Source organism: Hemicordylus capensis, chromosome 3, assembly GCF_027244095.1.
Source record: "Hemicordylus capensis ecotype Gifberg chromosome 3, rHemCap1.1.pri, whole genome shotgun sequence".
In the NCBI taxonomy this organism is placed as follows: Eukaryota; Metazoa; Chordata; class Lepidosauria; order Squamata; family Cordylidae; genus Hemicordylus; species Hemicordylus capensis.
In genome coordinates, this window is record NC_069659.1 from 54,160,230 (window position 1) to 54,184,198 (window position 23,969).

Here is a 23,969-nt window from a genome sequence, read left to right on the forward strand (position 1 = left end):
CCTCTTGCCTGTGGGCAGAGGCGCTCTTATCCCTGGACTTTGGGGCTGAAGTCCAGGGCCGCCATACCCTCTGGGCACTCCCAAATCCTTTTTAGTCTGTCCCGGGTGGTGTGGTCCATTAAAAATGTGTTAAGAAATACTGGGTGGGTGGAGCCTCCAAAAGTCTTCAGGTCCAGGCTCAAAAATTACCTAGGTGCACCTTTGCTTGTTGGCTCCCCAGCGGCATCTGGTGGGCCACTGTGTGAAACAGGATGCTGGACTAGATAGGCCTTGGGCCTGATCCAGCAGGGCTGTTCTTATATTCTTATGTTAACCATGAGCAGTACAGCAAAGGGTGGGATGAGGGACATGACGGGTTGGGGCTGGGACTTCTTCTGACCCATTTTGTAATGCTTTTAAGATTTACATAGCTTAAGCTTCAGCATGTCATAATCTGGCTCTGGGCGAGATGACCGCAGTTGCCATCCCAAGGTGAAGGCAGCACTTGAGACCATTGCCTCATGGACGAGCCGCCCCATGGAGGAACATTCAGTTATGTGAACCTTTACCTGTACTCTGAAGTCAAAACATAGATTTGCCACTCATTTGCTGCTTGTGTGTGAATTAGGACACTATTTGTTGATCAGGATAGGAGTAGCACTTGCTCTCTGAAATGAGAAATGCTGGATTTCAGTTCAAAGGGGTACACTCTAGAAACAGATTGACCACTTTAACTGTTCCTTTTAAAAACGAAGCTAGTGTAGAAGAGACAGTTGTACATCCCTGGCATGATTATGCTGAAGTTGAGTCAGAGATAATTTGGTCCCAAAAGTTTATTTGTTTTTCTTTATCTTTCCTAGGTTTTTTTTTAAACCTGTAGGCACTATTATACAGCATTAGACACATAGCTGAAGGTAATTAGGCAAATACATTGTAATTATGGTTTTGTCATGGTTGAGCTGTGACACAACTTGAATAAGTCACTCAACCTGTCTATGCAAAACAGAGAGTAGAAAACAAAGATGTTTGCTTGCTTCAGAAGGGTCTTTCCAGTGGAAAAGACTTTCAAATAATTAAAAATAATAATTTCAAAGATTTAATAAAAATCTATCACATGCAGAGGTGCACCTAGGTATTTTGGAGGCTAGACAGAAGGGCCTTTTGGGGCCCCACCCCTGCTGCCGCCACCAGATATGCTGCAATGCACTATTTTTTACACTAGAACATGCTCAGGGAAAGCTGAAAACTTTTTTTTTGTTTTCGCCAGGCGAACCTCACTGGGAGGCTATTCCATAAATGGGTGCAAGCACTGAAAAGGCCTCTCCCTTTATGCAATACAATTATGCAATTACACTTGTGCTATTCTGCTGGAGGAAGGGTTGGGGCAGGGGAAATGAAGAAGAGACTAAATGCCCTTCGGCTCTTCATTTGTCCACCATCCTATGATCCTTTTTGGCATCTTTTTTGCCTTATAAGCCAGCATAAAACACATTATTTTACTTATTTATTTTTACATTTATATCCTGCTCTTCTTCCAAGGACCCCAGAGCAGTGTACATGGTTATGTTTATCCTCACAACAATGAGGTAGGTTGTTACAGTAGTCATATATACTAAATGCTAAAGTTCTGATGTGGGTGGGAGCAACAGCATCTCAAGTTATTCCTTGGACTTCTGAAGCTATAGACAATTCCTGCCATTGGGTATCTATCTATCTATCTATCTATCTATCTATCTATCTATCTATCTATCCATCCTTTATTGCTTCCACTCTGTGTTAATTTTTCTGAGGTCATATTGAGGCCTGTTTCAATGAGTTTTTACATTGGCATAAGATAAAGAACACGTAAAGAAATCATTAACACATTTTGAGATTAGATAAAATGATGAGAGCAAAAATGTGACCTCAGGGCTTCGTTGGTGGCATAATTCTTCTCCAAGTGATACAGTTCTGAATTTTCCAGTGAAGTAGGATTTTCACTGCCAAAATACCACTTCCTTGTAAAATATTTTGTTGAAAATGCAAAAATTCCTAATATTGACCCTGACCAATTTGGCATACCTATCATAGCTGTCAACATGTCCCTTTTTTCCATTCATATCCTGCAGCATATGTGGATGTTTTGTTATTTAAACAAGTTGTTCTAGTAAGAACTAATCTGCCTACTTCCTTTTCACTATCCCTACAACTGTACCAAATTTGGTCCAAATTGGTTACATGGTCCACGTTAGCCCACTTCCGCCTCAAACATTTACGAGTCCACCATCTTGAATTGGGGTGGATGACATCATCACAAAATATGCCATTGAGGTGTTTCTGTGTGTCATTCACTACAACTGTACTAATTTGGTTCAAATCAGTTAGACGGTTCACAAATTAGCCCACTTGCGCCTCAAATGTTTACGTGTCCGCCATCTTGAATTGGGGTGGATGACATCATCACAAACCACTCTGTGGAGGTGTCCCTATGTGTCCCTACAACTGTACCCAATTTGGTTCATATTAGTCCAGACGTTGCATAGTTAATAGTGTTGATAGGGGACACACACATGGACGGACACACACACAGAATAGTGGGTGATCTCATAAGCCTACTGGAAAGTAGGCTAAAAAACAGATCTTATGCTATTGACCACAATCCCTGTCTTTCTTCCTGTAGGCAGAAAACCTTTGTCCTTGGTACATGTATGTAGAGTGTTGGTATTTTTTTGGTAAACCAATAGGGAGAAAAAAGCCCTGTTAGGCCCACCAAGACTATTGGCAGCAAACATAGATCTTGGAGCCCCAACCTGGTTGCACAGCAGCAAGAGGAAAAACGCGTTGCATTCACATGTAAAGCGGAACCACGAGTCCAATGGACCCGTGGTTCCACACCCCTCCCATCTGCGTTTGGATATTCAGAAGAGCAGCCTCTCTGCAGCAGAGAGGCAGGGGAGTTAGCTGTGCGGTCTTCTTTCTTTACAGAAGGACAGCATGCACAGCCAATCTGGGAGCGAGAGAGGCTCCTCCCTCAACTTCAGTTTGGCCGAATGCAGCCTCTGGTGCTGTATTCAGACGGAAAGGAGGCTCCCTTGATCCTTGGTTTGGAGCAGCTAAATCTCACTCCAAGCCAAGGGTTCAAATTGGAGTCTCAGCGGAACCGGAGTTGGCTGGGTTAGGATGTAACAATAAGGAAACCGCGGGTCACTCCAACTCTGGTCCCTCATAACATGTGAATGTGTCCTCCGTTTTCAGAGGGAAAAGAGTGTGAGAGGAGGGAGGCTTAACTCTTTACTTCCCCCAGTAACTCATCCCCAGTTGCTTTTCCCTCAGTCAGAATTTGCACACGTTTGTTTAAGTAGCAAAAAGCAACTGAAGGCACTGCAGAGGAAAAACTGTGGCAGGAGGAAGGCAGTAATGCACATGTCCTTGCTTACTACTTCTGTCCTATAAATCTTCACACAAACACACACACACCCCGCCCGCTCTTATTGCTTTTGAGCAGAGAAGCAATACTTGGAGTTCTGATATCCATGTTTGCGGCCCAAAGTGAAAACCAGTCCTTAAGTTGAAGTTTGTTTGTTTGTTTGTTTGTTTATACCCCGCCCCTCCAGTGCACTACTGCTCGGGGTGGCTTACAACAATAAAATAGATACAAGACACAATTTAAAAAAATTAACCAAGCTGAACAAACAAGTTAAAAGGTTAAAAACCACACTCATTATTAGATTCAAATTAATTTTTTTTTAAAAAGCTAAAAACTGAAAGTTATAAAAAAGCTAAAGAACCCACCAGATATAACAAAAAATGGAGCATTAAAAAGTGTTATAAGTTGTTTTTTTAAAACACTGAGGGAGGGAGCCATGGCGAAGCCATGGGAGGGTATCCCAAAGCCAAGGGGCCACAACCGAAAAGGCTCTGTCTATAGTCCCCACCAACAGGATCTCTGTTAATGGCGGGGCCATGAACAGGTCCTGAGACGCTGAGCAAAGGGCCCTGGCAGATTCATATGGGCGAATGCGGTCCAACAGGTACCCCGGCCCCAAGCCGTGTAGAGCTTTAAAGGTCAAGACCACCACCTTGAATCTAGCCTGGAAACAGACCGGTAACCAATGAAGCTGCCACAGGATGGGTGTGATACTTAAGTCCCATTGCCTTTCAGCATCAAGTAGCAGATAGTTCTATATTGCATACATTATGTTAATGTTATTTCAAACATTGCTAATAGCTGACAAGATTCACATTATAAAAAGCTGATGAAGCAGTATCTGAAAAAGGTGAGGAAGAGGATTACAATGCCTTGCAGTTCATGTTGGACCTCTGGAAAAGGTTTGTTTATTTCTTACATTTATATTGCACCTTTCCTCCATCATGGTTCTCAGAGCAGCATATATGGGGGTTCCCATCTGGCCAGACCTAGTCCTGCTTAGCTTTAACATGGTGGCTCTATCATGTTCCCTCAGACCAGGCCCTTGGAATTGTACAGATTCTGCTAATGAAATCTAAGGTTTGATGAAGAAAATTACTCAAACTAGTCCCATTAAAATTAAAAGGACTCATTAGGCAATGCCTAACTTCTCCTTTTAGATTCAACAAGATTATTTTGAGTAGTTTTCCTCATCCTGTCAGCTGTCATGGTTTTATATTTCTCAAGACAGCTTTTCTGACCTCTCTTGCTTGATGCATATTGTACATTAGTTACTGGAATTCTTTTTCACAAGTGATAACACGTTAACAACTGGACTTTGGACAACAGAGAGTTGAGTTAGGGATACTTTTAACCAAGTTAGGCCACCTATGAGAGAGAAATAATTTTCTAAGGAAAAAAACCTGCTTTAAGAAGTTTTAAGCTTGGCAATAATTAATGCTTCAAAATCCCAAAGAGTGTTCTCCGTAGGAGTATGCAAAAATAATAGGGCTTATCAAGGAAACACATGCCCGCCCTGCCCCCGCCCCCAAGTTTTTAAAAAGATGATTCATAGTTTTGCCTCTAGCCAGAAATTTATTAAATTATTATTACAGGATCACAATTTGTGTAACCTTTTGAGGAGGTTTAATAGAAGTTTAAAAGGGAATCACTGACAGTTTAATGTAAATATTAGTGGTAAAGCAGAATGGGGAAAGGGATGGCTAGCAAAGAAAATAGATAGGATATAAAGAAATCAAACAGCAATTCTGGCTGGTTTCAGACGTACACTTTAACAGCAGTTAACACTAACTGGAGTTAAAATTCCAAACTCCAATTTGCGCCACAGACACTCACCGAACTTGGCCCGCAAAACATCAGTTCCAGGATGTCCCAGCAAGCTCTGCAGCCTGGCTGTGGGCAAAGCAAAATCATATCAGCAAAATGGCTGTGATTGGCCACGATCTCAAAGGGGGCATGTCATTTGCGCCCTGTTTGCTTCCTTGGGCAGATGGCAACATGACTTGTCCCCTTAGCTAAGCAGCAACTGCCCTGGTTGCATTTGAATGGGAGACTACGAGCCAGGTCTCACAATCAGTGAGACCCGGTTTGCGAAGCTAAGCGGGGAGAGCGGGCTAAGCCTGCTCTCCCTGCAGACAATCAGGGAGGGAGCCCTGGGCGGCTGGATCGGCCGCCCACATGGTTGCCAGCTCCGCGACAGAGCCGGCGGGGACTGGGGAGCTCGGGGGCCACACGGCTCCTGGAAGCTCCAGGATGCCCTGTGCGAGTGCCGGGAGGTGGCCTCCTGTCTGGGGGGTCTACTCGTGAGTAGCTGTGGTGCGGGGCAGCACCACGGCTACTCACGATCAGGAAGCCCGGGTTAGCGGAACACTTGCTCCGCTAACCCGGGCTTAGGGAAGGGCTACCAAAGCGGTTGACCTGCTTTAACTCAACCGGTCTCGGCTGCGAGCCCGGTGAGTCTCATGATCAGTGGAAAGTGGGCTAAGCACCCTTAGCCCGCTTTCCACTGATCGTCAGAATAGCTCCTACATGTGAGCACTGTAAGATATTCCACTTAAGGGATAGAGCTGCTCTGGAAAGAGTATCTAGGTTCCAAGTTCCCTCTCTGGTATCTCCAAGATAGGGCTGAGAGAGACTCCTGCCTGCAACCTTGGAGAAGCTGCTGCCAGTCTGTGAAGACAATACTGAGCTAGATAGACCAATGGTTTGACTCAGTATATGGCAGCTTCCTATGTTCCTTACCCTTTTCTCACTCTGCTCTAGCTATGTTTTCCTAATTGATTTTCAACAAAGGGCCTAATACTTGGCAGTATCTACGGGACTCTCTTTATTTAGCAGGGGGAGAGTAACTGGTCCTGTCTTCCCCCCGCACAGTACCTCCAGTGACTATTACTAGTGTCTATCTTATGTTTCTTTTTAGATTGTGAGCCCTTTGGGGACAGGGAGCCATCTGATTTATTTGTTATTTCTCTGTGTAAACCACCCTGAGCCATTTTTTGGAAGGGTGGTATAGAAATCGAATGGATGAATAAATAAATTTCTACTCCAATAGCCGTTTTCCATGCAGTTTGGAGCAGGTTGTTCACTCTAATCCCTGATCATTTCATCAGTAAAGTTGACAAACTCACTGGTTACACTTAAGGCACACAGTGCTATGACATATTGAGGCTGTTTTCACGCGCAGGCAAAACCAGGCTAGCGAAGCCAAACCTGATCTTGCCCACACATGAGAACTGGTGGCATCATGTCCGATCCTGGCAGTGCCTTGGCAGCAAACACACCAAGCGAGCTAGCCTCTTAAAAGGGGTTAAGAGACCGAGCGCTCTCTTAACCTCATTTTCCTGATTGTTTGCCAGCTCTGGCTGCTTGCAGCCGGGGCTGGGGGACTGCAGGGCTCCTGGCTGGCACTGGAGGAATCCTCATAATGTACCACACACTCATGCGATGCATTATAGGAGTTGGAGGGGGGGGCGGAGTTGACGCCTCCCGGCAATACTACTTTAAGTTTAACCCTTATTCAAAGCCGGGTTGAACTGATCATCTAAGGCTTGAAGAGCAGCTTCGCAAGTGTTCACAACCCCTTCCAAGTGGGTAGGAAAGGGCAAATGATTATGGGGCTATTCTGATGATCAGCAAGAATCGGGCTAGCCTCCGCTAGCCTGATTTTTGCCGATCGTCAGAACTACCGGGCTCAGCTGCAAGCCCTGTGGTTCTGAAGTGGGTAACCCGTTCAAGAACCCCTGCCCCAAAACCAGGTTTGAGGAGCGAGTGCTCTGCAAACCTGGCTTTTAGAATTGTGAGTAGCCGCGGCGTGGCTTCACGCTGTGCCTACTCATGAGTAGACCCCTGGAGGGGAGGCGAAAAGCCACCCGCCAGCTCTGGGGGGCTCTCCAGTATGCCCTGCGTGCTTGTGCAGGGCATACTGGGGCTTCCGGGGGCCGCATAGCCCCCGAGCTCCTCAGCTCCCGCCAGCTCCATCTCGGAACCGGCAATCGTGTGGGCAGCCGATCTGGCCGCTGAGAAACTATTGCTGACTTCCGGTTGGACGCCTGAAGAGGCTGCATGCTTCCCGACAGGGGAGACCAAGGAGGAATTGTTTTCGGGGGTTTTGAGCCTTCTTAACCCCCCCCCTGGATTAAAGGGTTTGGACTGAGATTGCCCACTGCATCCCCCGGAGCCTGCTCCTTATCTCAAGTTGCGCTGGAAAGTACAGCTTTGATTTAAGTCATGCAGTGGGGGCTGGTATTCATCAAGCTATACTCCCCCTTTGGAAAGCCAAGGACAGAAGTTTCTCCGGCATCCAATGTCTTTTGATTTGGATTATAATTAATGGTTATAGGTCAAGAAGCTTACCCCGAAGTGTGATCAGTGATAAATTGCTGGAATTTTACCTGCTGTTGCTGTAATGATTGGGCTGCCATCAAGCCGTGGCTGAGAGGTCCGTGTGAGTCTGTCAACCATAAATTAAGGTTGGGAACTGAAACTGTGTATTAAATGCTGCAATTCAAGTATTGAACTGATGGTTAAAAATTGCAAAACGTAAAAAGTAAAGTAGTTGGGACTATTCTGTGAATTCTCCAGAGAGAGTAAAACTTAAGAAGCAAGTGCTATTTGCTGTTGAATATGTCTATCAGAAACCGCACCAATTAGATGAAGAAGGCGGACCGTTGAACTGTGGGATAATAAATTTGCGGTGATAAGACAGAAGGGCTGAGGTCTGGAGCTGAGTCTATTTGGAAACAATTGGAGGCCTGTACATTTTTGGATAACAAGGAGACTGAATTTTGCTCTAAGAGTTGTGTTTCTGGCTTTGACTATTTACATACTGCTTTATGTGAAGAAGAGTTGAAAATAATGCAAAAAGATAAACAACAGAATCCAACACAATCCAGAAGGCTTTCTGTCCCAAACCCAGGCTAGGGGAAGGGGAAATGTCCTCAGAGCTGAATGAGACATTAGTTGCTATGAAGCAGCTACTAGAAGCTAACTCTGGGACCTAACAACAAGTATGTCAGGACATACAAACACTGAATAAGAGAACATCAAATATTGAGGAGACAGTGAAAAAATTAGCTGATGACAATGAAGAATTTAAAAGAAGGGTAGAAAGTTTGTAGCAAGACCTGGGATCATTAAGAGATGATAGGGGAAAATTACTAGACCAGATGGCTTTGCTAGAACTGAGACAAAAAGAGCGCTTTCTGAGGTTTAGAGGAATCCCAGAAAAAACTGGGCAAGATATTAGAAAAGTGCTTAGGGAGGAACTTGCACTTCTTTTGGGAACCTCAAGTGAAGAGATGGATAAGCAGATAGATTCAGCTTTTCGTCTAAATTCTGTATATGCCACAACGAACAAGGTACCAAGAGATTCTATGGTTCAATTTAACTCCAAATCAACCACAGAGCAGATACTGCAAGCACATTTTCCTAAAGCCCTTACCATTGAAGGCCAACAGGTTAGAGTTTTGAAAGAAATACCATCCAGATCTTAAGGAAACGTAAGGATTACAAGTTTTTAACAGATGCCTTAAACGCCAATGGAATACGTTTCAGATGGGAAGTGCCTGAAGGGGGTCTCCTTTTTTTACAAAGGGAAGAGGAATAGGTTTACAGACCTCCTCAAAGTGCAAGAATTTTGGCGTAAATACAAAAAGAATTTAACTCCAGAGCACCCAGTGCCTTCAACACATAATTCCAACTAGTCAAAATGGATTACAAAATAGTCTCATGGAATGACAATGGTTTAAATAATAGAACCAAAAGGGCAAAAATTTTTCATTTTCTTAAAAAGCAAAATTTGGATATTATATGCCTACAGGAGACACATATTAGAAAAAAAGATAGAAAATATTTGGTTAATAAGGCCTTGGGCCAAGAATTCGTTTCCTCTGACAAAAACAAACAAAAAAACCGAGGAGTAATGCTCTATGTGAAGCAACAATTTGAACCCAAGTTGATTTTTAAAGATGAAGAAGGCAGGGTGATAGCTTTGGAAATTATAGTTTCTGGACTTAAAATGGTGATAATTGGAATATATGCACCCAATTTTTTTAAAAAATAGAATTTTATAAATATTTATAACAGAAGACGGCTGAGTCACTGAATGCTAACTTAATCCTAGTGGGAGATTTTAATGGGGTTGTCTCTACAACTTTAGATAGAAAATCTGATACGTCTGAAAGGATTTTGGAAGGTAGGCTACCAAAAACCTTTTTTGATTTAGTAGAACACATGGATCTCTATGATTTGTGGAGAATTAAAAATTCAAACGCGAAGGAATATACCTATTTCTCTGAAAGATACAAATCCCACTCAAGGATAGATATGGTCTGGACATCCAAATCTATCATGTCGTGTATGAAAAGAATGGATATTATGCCTAGAACTTTATCAGATCATAATGCAATTTGCTTTACATGGAAGAAGACAGGAATTATATCCTTTCGTTGCAAACTCAATGAATATTTGCTGAATAAAGCTGAAATTGTGGAAAAAGCCAAAAGAAAGTTAATTTTGAACTGAATTTAAACCAAGGAATGGACAATAAAACAGTTTGGGACACAGGAAAAGCGGTTATGAGAGGCTTTTTTATACAACAGAACACATATTTTAAGAAACAAAGGGGATTGAAAAAAGAGGGACTACTGATGGAGATTTCTAAAAAAAGAAAGAGAACTGCTATGGACTAAGAAGACTATTCATGTTGTTAAAATGCTTCAGCAGCAACTCTCTATGTTGCTATTAAATGAAATTGAATGGAATTTAAAATATGCAAAGCAAAAGCCATTCGAATTTGCAAACAAACCAGGCAAGTTATTGGCTTGGAAAATTAGAAATGAGAAAAGAATAAGCACATATCCAAGATATCAACAAAAAATGGGCTTTCCTATGATGAAAGGGAAATAAAAAGGGAATTCTTTATATACTACTCTGAATTATACAAAGGAAACAAAGTAGAAGATATAAAAATTGATAAATTTCTGAAGACACAAAATATCCCACAACTTTCCAAGGATCATATAGAAATTATGAATGCACCAATATCAATAATGGAAATAATTGAAGTAATAAACTCAAGCAAATCCAATAAAGCGCCAGGGACAAACGGCCTACCAGCTTCATACTACAAATCCTTTAAAGATCAATTACTACAGCCTTTGCAATGGACAATGAATGATATTTTACAAAGAGGAAATATGCCAGAGTCTTGGAAGTATGCCAACATTGGAGTAATTCCAAAACTGGATCAAGACTTAATGCAAGTTAAAAATTACAGGCCAATCTCACTGTTAAATAATGATTACAAACTCTTTGCTGCCATTTTGGCAAGGAGAATGAAGGTTGTACTAAGAGCTTTTATTCATGAAGATCAAGCAGGCTTTTTGCCAAAAAGGCAATTAAGAGACAATGTGAGAACAGTCCTGAATGCACTGGAGTATTATGAAAAATACAAAGATAAACAAATAGCTATGATCTTTCTGGATGCAGAGAAAGCATTTGACAATGTTTCCTGGCAGTTTATGTGGAGGCTACTGGATGCAATGGGAGTTGGCAAGAATTTCACTAGAGCGGTTAAGACAATATAGTCGGAGCAATATGCTAAAATTATTATAAACAGGGAACTATCAAATAATTGCAAAATACAAAAAGGAACCAGACAAGGTTGCCCACTTTCCCCATTACTTTTTATATTACTTCTGGAAGTCCTTTGTAGAAATATCAGAGAAGATGGTCAAATACAAGGCTTGAAAATAGGGAAGCAGGAGTATAAACTTAGAGCCTTTGCAGATGATGTGGTGTTTTTTCTTCAAAAATCCATTAGAGAAGATTGGAAGGCTCTTGGAAAAAATAGAACAATTCGGCCAATTGGCTGGGTTTTATATAAATACGACTAAAACGAAGGTGTTGACAAAGAATATGGACCAGAAATCTAAGGATAGACTCTATGAAATAAGCGAATTGAAAGTGGAGAAGAAAATTAAATATTTGTGTGTCTGGCTGACAAATAAAAATTCTTTGTTGTTTTCAAAAAATTATGTCAAAATATGGAATACAGTAAAAACTGATTTGCAAAGATGGACCAGAATGAACTTATCTTTAATGGGAAGAATTTCGGTTGTCAAGATGAAAGTTTTATCTAAAATGTTGTTTCTTTTTCAGACTATTCCTATAATTAATACGTTAACTTGTTTTAAGCAATGGCAAAAGGACATAACTAAATTTGTTTGGCAAGGGAAAAGACCAAGAATTAAATTTAAAAATTTAACAGATGCTAAAGAAAGAGGTGGTCTTACCCTGCCGGATTTAAGGTTGTATTTTGATGCTGTTTGTTTGACGTGGTTAAAGGAATGGATAACATTAAGAAATCCCAGAATACTTGATTTGAAAGGATTTGATAGAAGGTTTGGATGGCATTCTTATTTGTGGTATGATGAAACTAAAGTGCATAAAGATTTTCTTAATCACTATGTAAGAAGGAGTCTAATGCAAGTGTGGGTAAAATATAAAACATGGCTGGAACCTAAAACCCCATTATGGGTATCCCCAATTGAAGCTTTGGCACGTAAAGAGATAAATATGCAGTCTGAATGGGGTACCTATAGAGATTTGTTATGTTTTCAAGATAAGGGCTGTAAATTAAAAAATCTAGCTCGTCCAAAATTTGGTTAGCAACTGGTTTCAGTATCATCAGCTAAACGAAATTTACAAGAAGGATCTTAAAGCTGGATTTGAGGATCAGATGTCGAGATTTGAGAAGGAGTTGTGTGAAAATGATGAAAAATTAGTCTCTAAGATGTATAAGTTGTTGCTTTTGGAGGAGACAATAGACGAAGTGGTTAAAACGACTATGATAAAATGGGCTCAAGATGTGGGTCATAATATAGAGATGGCAGCTTGGGGAAAATTATGGAAAACTGATTTAAAGTTTACTGCCTGTTATACTTTAACAGAAAATTGTTATAAGATGATGTACAGGTGGTATCTGTTACCGAAAAAATTAGCATTAATGTATAAAAATGTTTCAAACAAATGTTGGAAATGTGGACAATATGAAGGAACCTTCTTCCATATGTGGTGGTCATGCGGGAAGGCAAAGGTCTTTTGGGATATGATATATAATGAGTTGAAGAAAATTTTAAAAATGACATTTCCTAAGAGTCCAGAATCCTTCTTGCTGGGAATAACTCAAGGAGAGTTCTCTAGAAGAAACTTAACTCTTTTTATGTATGCAACCACAGCGGCTAGAATAGTATACACGCAGAAATGAAAAGACAATAAAATGCCTTCAAAATAAGACTGGTTGATAAAAAATTTGGAATATGCGGAGATGGCAAAACTTACAACATTTATAAGGGATGAAAACTTGGAATGTTTCAAAGAAGATTGGAAACCTTTCTTGCTTTACTTAAAGAACTATTTTTCTAACATGGGCCTATCAGCAGGGTTTGAAATTTAGTAATTACAGCAGGTTGGTTAGGGTAAAATCGAATTGTAAGATGGAGTATATATGTTTTGTATTATTATAGCAATGGCTTATATGTATAGTTAACAAGAACCGCGCAGACTGGTAAGCGGGAAGTCAATATTTACTTAATTAAGTGTAACTTGATTGTTAAGGTATTGTAAAAATCAATAAAATTTTAAAAATGTAAAAAAAAGAAGAAGCTGGAGAAACTATCAGCAGCTGCGATAATAGAATATAACAGTTCAGGAATGTAGGCCTACTAATGAAATGAAAGGAAGATGTAGGAACTTTCACAAGCTTTACAGGCTCACACGCACAGCTGGTTCAAAACCTCATCACTAAATGTTTTATAACTGTTTCCCTGGTGAACACGAAGAAATATTATGCTGATTTAATTGAGGCTTTATTCAGAAGCATCTCCATTTTTCTACTTCTCCTTTCCCTCCTCTTTCTTTCTGAGTTTACACCCCCAATACAGGATCTCCATGGGGACAAACGTCCAAACAGCAGCAGCGTATTTTAGTGTCGAGAAGTAAACTCGCCACTTGTATTAAGAATTGGTGGGTAACTCCTTCTCTATCCCCAGCAACTTACCTTCCAAGCTGTCATGCCCAACACACATTGGAGAGCTTTTACCCTGTCCTGTCTCAAAGTGTTTCCCATCAGCATGGTTGGAGGGCAGATATAAAAGGATATCTTATTATCAGTGTAGGTGCCCCTGCGATTTAGGAGAAGTGTAAGATGTGCAACATATTTTATTTCACTGTGTTTTCAGTAACACCCCATGCAGTAAATTGATTTTACCCCTTTTAAGGTTTAGTTTTACCGGGAAGATCTCTAGAAGTTTATGTAACATATCTTTTTGCTGATAAGAGTGGTTCTGCACTATTGCATATAAAATCTGTCAAGTAATGGCTACGACTTCCTCAATTGGTTAGGTAAAGACATTTACCTTATTAGGAGAGCTGGTCTTGTGGTAGCTAGCATGAATTGTTCCCTTTGCTAAGCAGGGTCCACCCTGGTTGCATTTGAATGGGAGACTACATGTGAGCACTGTAAGATATTCCCCTTAGGGGATGGGGCCCCTCTGGGAAAAACATCTGCATACTTGCATGCAGAAGGTTCCAGGTTCCCTCCTGGCATCTCCATGATAGGGCTGAAAGAGACTGCTGCCTGCAATCTTGGAGAAGACGCTGCCAGTCTGTGTAGATAGTACTGAGCTAGATGGACCAATGGCCTAAACAGCTGCCTATGTCCCTATGTAAATGTGGATAGTTTCAGGGGCGTATTTAGGGTGGGGCAGGCAGGGCACGTGCCCCGGGCACCACTTGAAGGGGGGCGCCATTTTATAAAATAATTTTTTTTAAAAAATGGCCACTGAAAATACAATGGCCACCGCACATGCTCAAATGGCCTCTGTGAGGCCAGGTCAGGCCTTGCAGAGGCCATTTGAGCATGCGTGGTGGCCATTTTGTTTTTAGTGGCCATTTTTAATTTTTTTTTTAAAAAATGGCCACGACACATGCTAAAATGGTCCCTGTGAGGCCCTAGAAGCCAGTGGGGGGAAGGGGAACCTTTGCAGACCCCCCCAGCCTTTAGGAGGCCCCCCAAAGGGACTACAGGTATTATTTTTAATTCAATATAATATAAATCACTGTACACATATTCAGTTTGACACTATGTACAGAGAATCAGGGCTTGTGAATAATGAGCTGAAGCTTATGAGCTAGGATTGTATTCATTTCCTCTTACTTTGTTTCTTGTGATGAGTGTTAAATGTGGTGTCTTAATAATATGGCTATTAATGGTGATTTTATTTTTGAATCAGTGTGAAATCCTTAGTATTAAGACCCACTGGGAGTTTCTTGCTCTCTTTCTATCATTTTAACTGTCTTTCTGAAAGACTAGAATATATTCCAAGCAGTGACACAGTTGACTCTGCATATCCTTTAATTATTTTCAGAGTATCTGGGAAAAGTCAAATTCTCCATTTATTTTTAAAACTGATGTAATAGTGATGCTACAATGCATAGTAGAGAATTAGACAGGCACTTCTGTTTAGTTTTCCAAGTACACCTCCACATAGTATTTGGGTATTTCATGAGCCCCAGAATACTGAAATTTGTAGTTTTCCAGCATTTTTTTGTCTGGCTATGTCCACTGCTAAATAGTTTTTGAAATATTAAAAGATTAATGAGCTTGACATATTTTTCAGCTGATATTATTGTAAAGTTATGTGAAAGATGGGTGTCAGATGTTTGGACAGGGGGTGCAATTTCAGTGCTTGCCCTAGGCGCTATTTTCCCTAGATACACCACTGGATAGTTTGGTAGATTGACTGTCTTGACTGAATGCTTATTATGAACTGTAGTTGTTGTGAACTGTTTCTGGTCAAGTACTGTAATAAAGATCTATCTATCTACCCATCAAAAGATTACTAAATAGAATACAAGTTCAGAAGATAAAAGACCAATTTCTGACTGTGCCTATTGTATTCACTTATGTCTTATTTCCTCATTTATACAAATGATGCTAGTACTTTCTTCTCTCACAAGGGTTTAACATGAAATAATTTGATATAACAGTACAATTTAGGCTGGAATAGCATTTGTGACCAGGAATATTTTCTGCTTCTTTTTCTAGACCTCAGGGAAGTGGTCTGGACTGTACCATCAGATTGTAGGTGGGATAATAATTGAATGCTCCTCCATTAAAAAAACACTGTGTATACAACAAAAACTAGATATCAGGGAGAATGGTTCTACCATAGTTTTCTCCTTGGCATACTGACTTTCTATATGTAGGATTTCCCCACTATGTGGAAGCATTCCACCTTATGAACCTTCACATGAGACACCCCCTCCATTTTACCGCCTCTGTTAGAACTTGGCTCTAGTTCCTCTGTTCTACTTTAGTGTGCATATGTTTCCCCCCGGCCACGTCCCATGCCACTTTAGCATGCACTGCAATAAAACATTTAGTTGCTGTCATGCACAGTTGTGGTGCTGGGCACAATATGAATAGCAGGTGAGCTCCCTCAGTGCTTTGATTTGGCCCTTGCATTCACTGATGTCTGAATGAGGCTTTTGAGAATTTCAGATCTGATGATCTCAGGAAGTTTCATGAATATGTTAACAGTCAATGTGTGCAACAGAATGTGTTCTCCAAGGAACACATACATTGAATATTTCTGGAGGGAGAGAATTACAGAATTTTTAAAATTATAGATTAATGTGTTTTCACTCAGCCCTAAATTGGTTCACAAAACAATAACATAAAAAGGAAATAAAATTTGGTGAAAACCACACCAACAGTAAATAAACATGGAGAACAGAGTTCATGAAACTTCCTGAGATCATCAGATCTGAAATTCTCAAAAGCCTCATTCAGACATTAGTGAATGCAGCAGCACTCACGTTTACAGCTGTGAAAGTTGGGAGGAAGTCCTGCCCCACCACTGTCACTCTCTCCTTCCTGCCGGGCGCTCATGATTATGGCGCTGTTTGTATGAAGGGGAAAACACTGTAACCATGATGGCTGGCACTTCTGTGAGCAATCTTGGGTCCTGCTCATGAAAATGCCGGACATTATGGTTACTGCGCTTCCCCTGTCACATAAGCAGTGGCATAACTGTGAGTACCCAGCAGGAGGGGGTGAGTGACAGTCTACAGCTCGAGCCTCCCGGATGAGGGAGTTTCAGAGTCTGGCCACAACCACAGAGAAGGCCTTGTCTTGTGTGCATGCCAATCTAGGGTTGAAAGGAATTACCAGTAGACCATTATTTTAGACAGAGAGGCTAACTTAATGGACATTAGCCATATATAATACTAAAGGAATAGAATGGGTGGCACCAACAGCATCTCAAGTGATTCCTTGGAACTCTGTAGCTACAGCTGATTTATGGGTTTCCATTATATATACAGCTTCCTCCTACTCTGTCTTAATTTCTTGGAGGAAGTACTGTGGCCCAATCTCATGAGCAGTTGTTTAGATTGGCATAAAACAAGGACGTAGAACAATTCCAAGGAAGTCAGTGTCAACATATTTTGAGACTTAGGTTAAATACGATGATAAGAGCAAAAATCTGATCTCATGGTTTCAGAACTGATTGCTGCATTTTCTAGTAATAGGGACTTTTCACTACCCAAACTTCAGTTCATTATATGTTTTGTTGAGGGTGTAAAAATGCCTCACCATATTCTGTAGTTTCTGTAGATGTTTTTAGGTACATAGGAAGCTGGCTTGTACTAAGTGAGACCATTGGTTCATCTAGCTCAGTATTTCTACGCAGACTGTAACTGGCTCTCCAGGGATGCAGATGGGGTCTTTCCCAGCCCTATTTGGAAATGCTGGGGATGATAGCTGGAACCTTCTGCATGCAAAGCTGATGACTCACCACTGAGCTACGATCCAATCTAAGTTAATTTTCTTAAATCCTTTTTAAAATTTTTCAAACTAGGTGTGTGTGAGCTGGTCATTCAGCCAGTTTGGTTCAAATCTGGCTTGGCTTTGGGTTTGGCCCAACCTGGCCCAGTCCAATTCGGCCATCAAACCGGGCCAAGGTTTTCTTCTTGGGTATACTTCTTGCTCCCAGCTTCAAGGGGTTGGGAGTGCAGTTGCTCTTGTGTCAATCTAAGACTGACCAGAAGGGCCAGGGCCAGGGCCAGTCGAGCTTGCTGCAGCAGGGCATGATGCACTTTGCCCAGTTAGGGCTTTGCAGCAATATGCTGCACTTTGTTCCAGCACAACAGGATGCCTATTTTTGCACTCCAATGGCACTCCCTTGACACAATACCAGCTGTGGGCTGTCTTACGGAGAGCGCTTTATGGGTTGGGTGAATCACCTCACCTCTTTAGTTTGCACTCCTTCCGAATTTGGGCTGCAACAACTGCCCATCAGCTGGGCTTTGAGGATGCGGAAATTAAGCGTATTGGACATTGGAAATCCAAAGTGTTTATGCCTTATGTATGTTAAGCAATGTTGCATTATTGCCAACTGGTTGCTGGGTGTTCAGCTCTGTTTTGGCAGGTGCTGGAGGAGCAGTGGCTCCTGTGCATATGCTGATCTGCGTCCATTCCCTTGTTTTCTGGGCCTACAAGTGAGCCAGCACCTCACTGATTGGTACCCAACTTGGTTTGGGGAAGCGTGCCAGTATGTGCTGGCTGGGCACACAGGGTATGTTATGGAGCCAGTTGCTTCCAGAGTTGTGGGAATATTTAACAGTTAGTGTCACTCCCGAGGTTTTGGTACTGCATTTAGGTGAAAATGATTTGGGTAAGTGAACTGGGTTCACCCAGCCACCTCCAACTTTGCCACCATTTGTGGCTGGATTCCCGGGGTGATTGTAGTTTGGGTTGATTGGCTACAGTGTAGAGTTGGGGGGTGGTGATGGTCGTTGCATGGGGTTGAAAGGGCCAGGAAGAAAGATAACACAGCTATGGGTAAGCATGCTGTGGCCAGTGGTGGTGCATTTATCCTACAACCAGCAATTGCACATTCATTGCCATACCTTTTCCGCCCCAACGGTGTGCATTTGTCCACAGCGGGGTGTGATTTGTATCTGGCTAACCTTTGGAAGGGGCTTGTTGAAAGCTTGGATGGTGCTGGGGGAGGAAGGCCAAGCTAGGCTGACCTCTCTCTGTGGCATGTAGGTAGTGCAGGCTGGTTGGAGGTGTAGAAGGATTTGAGGTTGGTGAACACCCTTGGGCAGTTAAAAAGGATGGATTGGTCCTTAGAGGCTTTGCAGCTCTGGGACTTTGATTCACAATGAAACCTGCTTCTGGGCTTGACAAACGGCTGAACAGCTATCAGGGTGAAAAGCCCTAGAAGTTGCCCTGACCCCTTTGAGGGTTGGCAGTGATGGAGATGAAGCAGGTTTATCCTGCTTCTATCCTTGAGTCAGGGTCTGTTGCCCATTCAAGGCCCGGGGGTGGGCAGTAATGTTTAATGCCGGTCTTGGTTAGGCACGCACTATTGGGGGGGTGGAGTTGCTTCCACATACAGTTCACTGATTTGATCATTTAATAAAGTTGTGGCCCTTTTACCCAATTCGAATGTGTCTGTGTCTTCCTTAAGGCTGGGGTGTGGGGCCAATGAACAATAAACACATTCAATAAACTGATCTTGTGTGATTGACCATAATCCCTTAGTTCACTTTCTGCAGGCAGGAAACCTCCCCCCACCCCCACTTTTTGGTACATGTAGGTGACTGATTTTTTTCTTCCTTTGGCACAACTACTAAGAGGGAGAAAAAGGCACTGTAAGACCCACTGAGATTATTGGCAGCAAACATAGATCTTGGAACTCCAACCTCTGCTGCAAAGCAGCAGCAGGAAAGGCACCTTTGAGGGCAAAAGCAGTGTGAGAGGGCAGAGCTTGATTTTTCCCTTCCCTTTGCCCGGCTATCCAGTTCCAGCTGTGTTTCACTAAGTAAGAGACACTTGTTGCAGACACCTTTTTGCTAGATCCAATAGGGAAGAGTAACTGATGGGGTTGCAGGGGGAAAGGTTGCTGCATCTGCCCTGCAAATCATGTGGAGCAGAACCCTCATGATGATCTTAACAGGAGGATAGGACCAGATGGGAGAAGGGAATTCTTAATATAGCTTGGGCCAAAATTGCTTTCGACTTAAGAGGTGACAACCAACTCTATAGCTTTGGGCTTTAGAGAGCAATTGTATTTATCATAGAATCATCCAGCAAATTGAGTTTAGTAGATGGTGTCAGTGGCACACCCAGGTAATTTTGGTGTCTGGACCATACCCGCCACAAGGCCCCCACCACCACGAGGCTCCCCCTGCCATGAGGCCCGCCTTGTTAAAAAGCCTACAGTATTGGGGGGCCCTCCTGACACCAACCTGCACCCGCCCGTGCCTTGCCGCACCGGATCGCCAATTCCTCCCATAATTTTAGCTGCCATGTGCATAGCTGGGGGGTGGGGGATGAGCCAAGCTGGCCTCCCCCTCGTGGTGGTGGTGGGTGGAGCGGCCACTGGGCCTGTCGGGATGGCCCAGCAGCCCTTGAGAACTGCAAGGTGCTCCAGCGTGCCTGGACAGTTGGAACAGATCATCGCAAGCCTGTGACGTTTGTTGTGCTCTTGCAATAAACCTAACATTTTGTAGCAGTTGCAACTTCTGAATGCCTTTGAAGAGCAGCCTCATGTAGCATGCATTGCAGGAGTCCAAGCTGAATGTGATGAAGTCATGGGTGATAACAGCTAGATACTTTCTCCAGGAAGGTCACAGCCACAACAATATAAAAAACATACTCCTAATGCAGATTTAATCATAGGACATAGAACAAATCTATAGGGGTTTTGAAGTTCTCCAGGTTCAGACTTAGAGAAGGAATTCTGGGGTTTGGTCATCCCTCCCACAAAGAAGGGTGAATTTCAGAGCTTTCCCAAATTCAGAGAAGTCATCTCACATTTCTTTTCGGCCTCCTCTCATGATTTACCACTGGTGGAAGAAGCAGCATCAGTAGCAGCACTTGAGGAGGAGGGAGGCTTCTGTTTTCCTCCTGGCATGCTCCAGAGCAGCATGTCATGAGCAAAGTGGCAGTGCTTCTGCTATGCAGGGGCGCAGAAGCTTTGTCCCTTCCTCCTGTCTGTGTTGCTCTGACATGCTGCTCTGTAGTGTGCAAAGCAAAGGTGTGGCTCCCCTTGGGATATGGAGTCTTCTCCAGAACTACTCAAAGGAGGTGAATCATTTTCTAAGACAGATTGGTTTGTCAGATTATCTAAGCTCTTCATAAAGGGTGGGGGAAGAACTCAGATCATTTCTGGGCTAGTTCACAATGAGCTTGGAAGAGTTCACTCATCTCTCCAAATCTGCTGGTACGCTAGCAGCAGCTTGTGAATTTCTATGAAGTGCATCCTGTCAGGGCATTTCACACAGAATCTCCCTCTCCCTCTCCACCCGCCCCCGCCTCCACCACCATGTAGCTGCTGTAGCCCAAACTGCAATGTCTATACCCTCCTCATGCCCCACATGCAAAAGAGTAGCAAAGCTCTTATTAAGCTTAGTACAGCTGCCCAGGAGATAGTGGTCTCATTCCGATGTTACTAATGGAGCCTGTACTTGCGTTACAGCCTCTGAAAATGAGGCAGAAGTCCTGCCCAATGTGTCAATCGCTCTCAGTCATGCTTACAACCTTTGTCTGCAGAGGTGAAGGCTGTAAGCATAATTGTGCACCTTGCCTTGACTGGGAGGCTGCAGCATCCCAGGCTCCTAATCACTAGAAGGTGCCCAATCATGCTTACAGCCTTCATCTCTTCAGATGAAGGCTGTAAGTGTGACTGACTTACCCGGGAGGAAAGAGTGATTGATGCATTGGGCAGGACTTCTGGAATACATTTGTGGGCGGTATGCCTGTACAGTCTCCATTAATAACATTTGAAGGTGCTGGAGTGCTCTTTTTTAGTTCCACAGGGTTCTACTGGCATCCTTATCTTAGTCTGTCATTTGTACTTCCTTCTGTAATTTGCACCCCCTTCTCAGAGACAGAAATGTGAGGAGGAAGGGGAGGAAATGGCAGCTTTAAATGACAGGATTGTCAGGAACATTGTCCATTTCCACAGAGGCACCACAGGAAAGAGAGATGTAGAGTCAACCATCTGCTTCCCATTTCCCAGTATCCATAGATGTTGTTAATTTAATTGTGCATACAGTACTTATCAACTGAGGTAACATCAAGCAACACACACACACACACACACACACACACACACACACACACACACACACACACACACCCCTGATGTAACATCAAATAATGTAATAGGAAGCAATGGCTGCATTTGTAAAACAATCATCACAAATCAAGAACTACCAACAGAGCTTTCATATGGCATGGATGTGAACACTGCACTTTTCAGTGGAGGCAATTAATATATTCAGATGTGTATCATTGACTAATGAGGTATCCAGCAATAAACATGTCTATGTAAATTGACCTTTGTTCTCATTAATTGCAGTATTATATTTAGTTAGAGAAAATGATTTATCAACTCAATATACGAGGAATCATTGAACCATATCTTCACACAAAGTTATCTATAGGTTCTACTTTTTAAAAAAACCCTCACACTTATTAAACCCTCTTGGCAAACCTAAAAATAGATTAATTATCACAGATGCTTAAGGAAAGAGCAATGACTAAAGCTAAAATGGTGATCTTTGGTTCAGACTCAGTAAACATGTGATAAACTTCAAGTGTCAATCATGTGCCATAACTTAATATACACATGTTTATCTTTATCAGGTATTATTAACTCTTATTACTGGAAATATTGCTTTTCCACGTCATTGCAGCTTTGCTTGTTATACCAAAGCACATTATGAGAATCCTAAATTAATGATTCTTTATTATTTCTGCTAGTGAACAAAAGCTGGAGATATTTAGTTAGGCTTCTGTTTATGTGATGGGAAGTTTCTAAAATGCTTAGGTTTAAATGAAATTTCAATATGGCTAAACAAATAGATGCAAATATGTTTTAGGTTTACTTAAAGTCTCCTTAACTGAAAAGTAAAAAGTTGGCTACTGTCAGCAGAGCTAATTTGTTGTGGAACTAAGTCAAAGGAAGTTCAATGTGGTCATAAAGAAAGGTACACTTCTGCTTTGCCCAGATCCACAGGAGATCAACTTTCTTGTGGTATTGCTGTAGCAAGATCTGTGCATCAACATGCAATAATAATCTTCAGAATGTGAACATATTATTTGAACAAACAAAAGCCTCAATTCTAAAACCACCATAGCATTAAAAGATACCAAACACATAGGTGATATTTCCTATTTTTGCTTCACATAAGTAATAGTAATCTCTAATTACGTAAACAAAAATTTCCCATAATTCTTCAGTCAGTCAGGGGATGGGGTCGTCGTTCTTTGTAGAGCACTTGCTTGCATGCTGAAAGTCCCAGTTTCAAGCCCTGGCATCTCCAGATAGGGCTGGGAAAGATTCCTCCTGAAACCTTGGAAAAGCCACAGCTGGTCAGTGTAGACAAAACTGAACTAAATGGGCCGATGGACTGACTTGATACAAGGCAGCTTCCTATGTTCTTATGCAATGTGAGAAGAAGACGTTGCGACTGCATCTGATGATTCCACCCCTGGCTTCCATGTGCTGACCTGGCTCTTCTGTATAGAGTCTGTATGCGTACAAGTTTCATGTGCATATGCATTCCCTGTGCAGTCAGAGACTTTGCATTTTGAAGGGCTCCCAATAACACACATACAGAGCCTACAATGTTTATAACTGGCATGTACAGAAAAGGCAGATCAACCTGTGTAGGTTGGGAGTGGGGCCAGCAGGTACAATCCTGATTGTCTCTCCAAACACTGACAAACTGCAGCATCATCTGTGTAAAGGTGGTATTTGGTCTCAAGGATGGTGCAAGTGGCTAAGATGTCTCTTGATGCTCTCTATGACATCATATCCTACGGCAGGGCAGTAAAGAATTGGGGTGGACTTTAAAGATTGATAAATTGAAGTACTAATATTATAGGTTCTTGGACACTTGTCAACATACACAGAGTTGGGTCTCACGATCAGTGAGACCTGGTTTGGGAAGCTCAGCGGGGAGAGCAGGCTAAGCCGGATTGGCCGCCCACCTGATTGCCAGCTCCATGATGGAGGCAGCTGGGGAGCTGAGGGGCCGCGTGGCCCCCGGAAGCACCAATATGCCCTGTGCGAGTGTGCAGGGCATACCGGGGAGACCCCCGAGCCAGGAGGCTGCTTTTCAGCCTCCCGGGGTCTACTTGTGAGTAACCATGGCATGAAGCTGCGCCGCAGCTACTCACGATAAAAAAAAAAACAGGTTTGCGGAGCGCTCGCTCTGCAAACCTGGTTTAAGGGGCGAGCTACTTGAGTGGGTTACCCGCTCAAGAACCACCGGGCTTGCAGCTGAGCCCGGTGGTTCTCATGATTGTAGAAAATTGGGCTAGCGGAGGCTAGCCCGATTTTCTACAATCGTGTGAATAGCCCCACAATGATTTGCAAGAGATAGGTTAGGCTGAGAAATAGTGACTTGCTCATGACCACATAACATATTAAAGCTATTCACATGATCCCCACCGGGGTGGCGAGGGTAGCGGGGGGAGGGTTCCACCTACCTCCCC

At 42.6% G+C, this 23,969-nt stretch overlaps 1 long non-coding RNA gene across 1 annotated transcript in view; it reads right to left on the reverse strand.

Annotated features, from left to right (window-relative positions):
• The window catches only part of LOC128351844 (uncharacterized), a 28,680-nt gene extending 23,384 nt beyond the window's left edge, over window positions 1–5,296 (reverse strand). The window contains exons 1-2 of the long non-coding RNA XR_008320073.1: window positions 5,222–5,296; window positions 549–647 (exon numbers count right to left, since the gene is read on the reverse strand). This is a non-coding gene — a long non-coding RNA (uncharacterized LOC128351844). The remainder of the gene's footprint in view (window positions 1–548; window positions 648–5,221) is intronic.
• Window positions 5,297–23,969: the final 18,673 nt, after the last annotated feature.